Genomic DNA, 7772 nt, shown 5'->3' with positions numbered 1-7772 from the left:
TTGATGGTTAGTGTTTTGTTGTTTTGAAATTAGTGAGGCAAGTGAATACCTCTTTAGTAATGTTATATCTAGGTTTAGGGACAAACTGAAGGGCTTGTTCCAATCTGTGTAAAACCACTTTTTCAAAGATACCCACTTCTGGGCCTATTTGTTCTAAAGAAGGGGTGAAAGTAGAGGGCAGGGCTACTATATTTTCAATTCTATTGTCAGAGTCCATTAAGTCTTTATTAGCAAAGAATTTTTTTAATCTGATCTTTCTAAAAAATGAGTGGATGTCTTGATGCAGTTCAAAAAGATTAGTAAAGGAATGAGGGACAAAAGAAAGTTCTTTCGATAGTAGTGACAAGCTAGGCTTATCAAGATTTTGGGACGATAGGTTAAAGATGGGTATTAGATCCCTTGTTTCCAGTATTGTTTGTTGCGAGTTTCGAGATAGTGGTGGGGTTCGGGGGGGATACTGATGGTTCTGAAAATGACCCCTGGATTGGTTCTGGAATCTTACTCTTTGGCGTCCCCGTCTCGCTCCTCGCTGGCCTAAAAAAGGTTGTCGATTATTTCTACGACCATTTTGGGGATTGTACGGGCCTTCATCGTGATAATTAGAGCTTCCTTCTCCTTCTGAATCAGACGTGTCTGAGAAGGTATTGATTTTTTGGAAGCTAGGGTTGGATTCTCCTTGATAATGATCCTGTTTATAGAAGCTATCACCAAGGTATGGATATGTACGTTCAATAATATGGAATCTTTTATCCTTTGTGAATTTGTCATTTTTAGGTCTCGCTGGCGTTGCAGCGCGAAGCGCTGCCGCCACTGAGACTTATAGCCGCCTTCCTCCCTGCCAAGGGAGTCAGAGCTGTGAGCGAGCCGATACAGACCTGGGCACGAGCCGACCCAGGTTTGTGAACGCGCTTCACAGTAAACAGCTTGTACCGTTAATTAGGTCTCGCTAGAGACCGTGGACGCGCACCTACAGGCACACACAAGCACACACGCACACACAGGCACCCTCTCTCCCCCCCAACACTCACACACCCCCACCACACACACTCACCGACCCCCCAAACTCACCGGGCTCTTCGGGTCAGTCTCGGCAGCAGGCAGACTCGGAGCTCTGCATGTCTTCTTCGGCGATCCTCAGCCTCCGTGCACGCTCACGGCGACTGAGTCTCGTGCTGCGTCACCGTACTGTTTCGCGCCCGGCGATCCTCAGCTTGTTGATGCGCAGGTGTTGGGTGTATCAGGTACAGGCAGTCATTTTTTTTCAAAGACAGTTAAGTTTGTGTCTTCACTTGTTTAACGTATATTGTGGACTCTTTCCTTTGTATTGCTTGACAGCAGTCTAGGAACAGGGCGCTTTTCCTCTCCTGGACTTACCTAAAGAAAGCGCTGATCCGGCTCCACCTCTTACAGGGTACACTTCCTACGTTTGGACCTTCCCGGTACCCGTAACTCTGTATCAACCACTAGAGCAAGTGCTCTGCTTGGCCATGCAAGACAGGAGACAGTTCAAGCTGGAAGTCGTATTACCCTGACAACCTGCGTGCCTCGCTTTAGCCAGTAGGAGTTCTCCAATAGACACGGCGAGACGAGGACCGTCCCAGACATAGGGAAGCAAGGTAGCCATCTTGGAATGCTTGTAATATGGTTACATTTACAGAGAACCGTCAATTGAGGCTACTAAAATAGGAGCGTGTTTTTTTAAATGATGGCATAACACTTTAATATTTCGATGTATTATGTTTAACTTTTAAAATGACAGCGCCATGTTCAGCTAGTTTATTACTTAATGTACAGCATTATTGATTGTTATACTCGTCTAGTCTAATGGCATGTTGAGGAAAGTACCGTTCTAAGGCGGCAACGTCTGCGGCCCAAAAGTAGACCCGAATTGTTATTTTGCGGATGACATTGCTTCCAGACCAGCAGCGTGGCGTCTGTTTTCGTTGCACTTTGTGCTCTCGAAGACCGCCCCAGCAAAATAATAGCACGCTGTTTATTTATTGGACACAATTTACAATAGCGAATAGTTAAAAGTTTTCAATGAATGGAACGGAAATTCAGCACCATTCAAACACACGACGGACATCAAAGAGAGGCTATTCGTATTTCAGTAAGAGGGCAAACAAGAGTACTCCCACAAGTTCATAGTTTAATTGCATCATGATAACATTATGAGAATGGCCCTCTTTACGAGAGCATATTTTACTCTGCAGAGAAAGCGAAAGTTTTTAAATATTGTTGCCATAATTTGTCTTTCTTTAAATACATTTTCAGGAATAATAAGCGCCATATAAATACAATTATGACACAAAGACGAGACTATTCCCTAAAAAAAATTGCTACGCTGCATCGTTGTAGAAGGCTTGGCCAAGAACATTACAAGATGGCTACAAATTTGTCAGAACCACGTGCGGTTATTAACTAGCCCATACTCCCTGAACAGACTTTTATCTAATCTAGAGCACCCCGCAGACATGGAGTTGCAGCTAAAAGAAGCGCTGGGGAAGACTGTGCTGAAAACCACATCCTATGAAGGTGGCGGCTGCATCAGCCAGGGTCGGAGCTACGACACGAACCACGGGCGGGTCTTCGTAAAGTTCAATCACAAGCCCGAGGTGCAGTGGCTGTTTACCCTAACCTCACACAACATACTTGCGGCGACATTCACCAAAAACATAAGAAAGAGGCACAGTGAAAGAGGCGAGACTAGGCAGTCCTAATTAGTGTTCAGCCAGTCTAGTTGTTTTCTGGGCTTAGTAGGGGCAGCTGTGAGGACAACCGGTCAACACATCTCAGGTAATTGCAGAACCCTTGCGGGAAGAGGCAGTCCCTGTTTATAACGCGAAAAGGGAAACTACTAGGCGCGTAATGTCTAGCCTGCTGTCAGATAATGCAGTCCCTGGCAGAAGCTTCGCCAACGGGCTAGGTCGGAGCCGAAGCAGGGCTGCAATTTGTAGACGCTAACCTATAAAAAATGAGGGGTCCCTCAGTGTGTGGCAGTAGAAAGGGGGTGGGGTTACGATGGACAGAGCTTGAAAAGCAGAGTTGAGAGTCAACTTAATATTTATTTAAAACAAAAACCTCATGCAAGGAAATTGGCAACAAGGGCAAACGGTACTTAATTGGTCACAAAAAGGCTGCATCATAAAATATCTAATAGGGTTAAAACACCTGCTGCTGTCTTTGTGTACCCATCAATCACTTTTGAGGGGGTTATTCTAGTGGTAATATAACTCTGATGTTTTAATGCAGTGCAGGAAGAATTTTGTGTTTTGTTCAATCACAGTTTTGACCCATAAAGTAGCATAGAGTGTTAATGCAGAACCCAGATTTTATGTATTTTATGTAGATAGTTAAGTGGGCTACTGCTTTTGACACTGAGATCATTTTGGTACTTCCAGTTCATAAGTCGCAGTCCTAATAAGGCACAGTGATCTATTTATTGGTATCAAGCAGCTGCATGTAAACTGTAAGTCATGGGTTTAGATCCTTATTGTGTTTTCTCAGTTGTTATTCTAAGATTGCAAGGAAGGGTTCCTCTGGGAATTACTAAAGTTTTGTCAGCACGGCCAACCCCAATCACTGTATTACATTTTATATCCTGACCTTTTGTTTCTCCCGACCATTCCCTCTTAACATATAATGCCTACAAATATGGACGGTATGTTATTCCTTCACTGTATAACCCTCATTGTCTTATATAACATTTCCTGTATATTGTTTTACATACATGTATGATTTATTGTGTGTGTGTGATATAAAGTGCTTTGATACCCTATTCTGGGATGAGTTGTGCTAAAAAAGAACTAAGAAAAAATACATTAGTAGGTGTCATTTAAATATTTGTTTTGTAATTACTCATACACACTGATACATGTTGCATTCTTAGAGTGCAAGCAATCGTCTGTTTGCACCTGACTGAAAGTGAAATTAAGAAAGCTGCCTGCAGGTTGCTGCACCAAACGCAATGCAAACAACTTGAGAGAGTGCTGAATTGTGTGACTGGGTGTCAGAAAAGTATGATACCACGACAAATTTAGCATATTTCCTTCGGTTGACTGGATCCCAAATCTGGCCCAGAAGTAGTTGCCAGAACCGGGATCTGGCACAATTCCCCTTCTTTCCACCACTGGTCTGAGAAAATATCTCAGTCTAGTTCTGGGGTGCATATGCTCGAGAAAACCTTAGTCATTTATATATGAGAAAGCGTTGCTTGAAAAATATTTTGTCAGCTTACAGGGGGCATCCATTGCTTAGGGTTGGTTTTCCTTTAACTCTCATTTGCTTGCTTTTGTTTGGTTAGAGCGTGCGGTCTTCACTGCCTCGTCTTCTCTTTGACCCTTCCCTGGAGCATGGCCAATATACTTGTGTCCTTCTGCAGCTTGGCTTGTGGGCTCGATTTTTCTAAACTTTCACAACTGCATGTATTTGCACTATGTCCACTGTATCATGTGCCCACCCATCCGTGTTGCTCTCTGTGACCGTATGTTTTTTTAAAGGTCGAGCAGACCTGCATTCAAAGCGAAGCTTTGATTGCTGTCTGCTTCTAGACCTATTGTCAGCCGTATTTGGGAATGTGGACAAGAGATGGGCACGAGCGCAGATTGCACCTCGTGGGCGCGCACGGCGCCGTGCCCATCTCCTGCCTCGGAAGCTTCAACACGCATGCGCATACCCAGAGACACACACACACACAAGCACCCATGCACGCACCCATACATACAGAGAACCCACCCCCGCCGTCGCATACACACACGCGCACACACACACACACACACTGCATACACACACTGCATACACACACGCTCCCCCCTTACCTCACCAGAGACACACACACGAGCGCACATACACACACGCCCCCCCTCCCAAATACAGTCCCACTTACCGCCAATCCGGTGTTCTGTAGCCTCCGCGGGGCTCTCCCTCGGGCATGGGAGCCCCGCATCACCACTGCTACTCGGGCCAGGAACTCCGTGGGCGCTGATTCGCGCACAAGACGGAAGTCCCACCCCCACGCTAGGTTTCGTTTTCATGAGAGTGCGCGCGCACATCTTGTTTAAAATAGGAATCGAGCAAATACCATTTGCACCGGGTCAATCCTGGAAGCTGACCTGCTGCACTGGTCTCTTAACCTCAATGTAAGTGGATAAAACTTCGCTTTTCATATGTGAAATATGCGTCTGTGTTTGAAGCAAAGTCGATGTAATGAAAGCCAACAATAATGCAAATAAAGTTGCACTTTTTTTCATCAGTGCAAAGTTTCTGTGCGATGACCTGGTCTCAAAACAAAGGGTTGCTTTCCATTCAGCCCTGGGTTATATTTCGAGCCTTCACATCAGTAAAGTTGACAATGCAGCCGAGCCTCCTGATGGGCACCGTGGACTGCTGGTACATGAAAGGCAAATTTCAGGTGTAAGAAGGTGGTGGACCCGGCCTCATGGCGTGGTCCTACCCCTCCCGCATGGCGGGCCCAGAAGGACATCGGCCCTCCGCCGAGCCTCGGGCGGCCCCTTTTGCCCGACCCTGCACGCCCCAACACGGCCGGTCCGGTTACCACCCCGGACCACCACTACCGGCCTGACTCCATCTTGGGCCAATCACGTCACGAACCACGTCCTGAGCACGATGCCTCGCCCGACTCCATCTTGGGCCCACCACGTCACGAACACGTGGCCTCGGCCCCGGCCAAGGCCCCAGCGAAGCCCCGACATCGAGGCACCAATATCCACCCAGGTGGTCGAGTGGCCACTCAACAGATCCAAGAGGAGGGAAGTTTCGATGGGCCTCCAGCCATCCCCGGACGCCTGGTATCGATCGCCCTCCGGCCTCCCTGGGCGCAGGCTCCACCCCCCTGCTGGGTGTCTGGACACCATCATCCCGGCCCCTCTCACCCCCAGGCGCGAGGGTCCGGACATCACAGGACTCCAGCCCTATATCTGGGCCAGCCCCAGAGTAGGACGCCAGTTGTATCCTGGACTGGAGAGCCCTGCTGACGCTGTCGCGGCCGACACCAGAAGAACTCATTATCCTGTAACCTGAAGCTACCCTGGGAGCCTGCTGGCGCTGCCGCGGCCCACCTTCGCTGAACCCTCTTGAGAGCCTGCGGACGCTGCCGCGGCCCACCTTCGCTGAACCATCCTGAGAGCCTGCTGGCGCTGCCACGCCCCACCTTCGCTGAACCCTCTTGAGAGCCTGCTGGCGCTGCCGCGGCCCACCTTCGCTGAACCATCCTGAGAGCCTGCTGGCGCTGCCGCGGCCCATCTTCGCCGAAACCACCTTGAGGCCTGCTGGCGCTGCCGCGGCCCCCTCTCCGTTAAAGATCATATGTCGAGTCCTGCTGGCGCTGCCGCGGCTCGACCTCTCGGAACCCCCGGCTCGAGGATTGAGAGCTGTGCGCAGGGTATCCCTTCCTGCACCCGTACTGAGACTGTCCCGCTACCCTGTCCCTTATTTACGAGACTTTACAGATCCCTCGATCTGCCTGTACATATCGCTGAGAACAAGCAACCTTTATTCTTGATAAAGCCTACGGACTTAACTTCCTGTGTGGTGTCCGTTTGTAGTGTTGTGGTTACTCTGCTGTACGATCCTAGGAGAGGACCCTCAACCAGGAGGCCTCTCGATAACGCTCGGCTACTTCTCGACGGAGAGGTGGACCTAGGGGTGGTCAGTCAGACATCTTCTGCCTCCCCCGGGATCGCCTTTCTAACATTGGTGGCAAGCGACGGGATCCGAGCCGACGCAGATCCTACAGAGAGTGATTCACCCACTACCGAGAAAAACACACTACGACCATGACTACTCAAGAAACCAGACCGACTACGGAATTCCAGAAAGAGAAAATGGAAGATTACAGTCATAAGGAATTAAAACAATTCTGCAAAGACCTGGGCATCGCTACCACTGGCCTAAGCACCAAGGAGGACTTTAAATCGGCCCTACAAGCATGGGTGGAAGCCGGTGACATGCCACCCCAGAACGAAGATAACCCGGGCCCGAACGGACGCCAGGAGACCGACACGACACCAGCGGGGGGGAGACCCGCAAATCTAGGCACGGGCCTCCCTCACGAAGACGCCCGAGAACGAGAGAGGAACCGGCTCCACGAATTGGAGCTCGCCCGACTCCGGCTAGACGGAGAACTACAGCTGACGACAAAAAAGATAGCCCTCGAGCAACTACGGCTAGAAGGAGACCTGGAGGAGAAACGAAGACAAAGAGACCTCGAGGAAAAGAGACTCATGCTCGAGCATGAGCGTGGCTTAAAGGAACTAGAAATCAAGGCCAAAGCGAACGATGCCAGCGCATCCGGGGGCAAGACCTCGCCCCCCCTGTGGACACGAAGGTGCACATACCCAAGGATGTCGTCAAAGATACCATAAGAATGACGACATCCAACAATGGTTCAAAGCCTACGAAGTAGCCATGACCGCCCATCGAGTACCCCTCAAGGACTGGGGCGCCGGCCTGTGGGGGAAGTTCGTCAACAAGGGGAGAGACTCCCTGCTAGAGCTTCCCAATGCCGAGATGACCTCGTACGAGCACATAAAAACCGCTCTCCTCACTCGCTACGGACTCACCCCCAAAATGTACCGGCAGCGATTCCGAGACTGTAAAAAAATCCCCGGTACCACATGGGTGGAGTACGTGAACTTTTACAGCAGAGCCTTCGAGGGGTGGATCAAAGGCAGCCAGGTCACCACCTACCAGCAGTTGGTCGACCTCATTATATGGGAACATCTTTCCAACAACTGCTTCATCGAACTCCGGCA

This window comes from Lissotriton helveticus, chromosome 6 (assembly GCF_964261635.1).
Source record: "Lissotriton helveticus chromosome 6, aLisHel1.1, whole genome shotgun sequence".
Taxonomy (NCBI): Eukaryota; Metazoa; Chordata; class Amphibia; order Caudata; family Salamandridae; genus Lissotriton; species Lissotriton helveticus.
Note: the sequence above shows the minus strand (reverse complement) of the source record.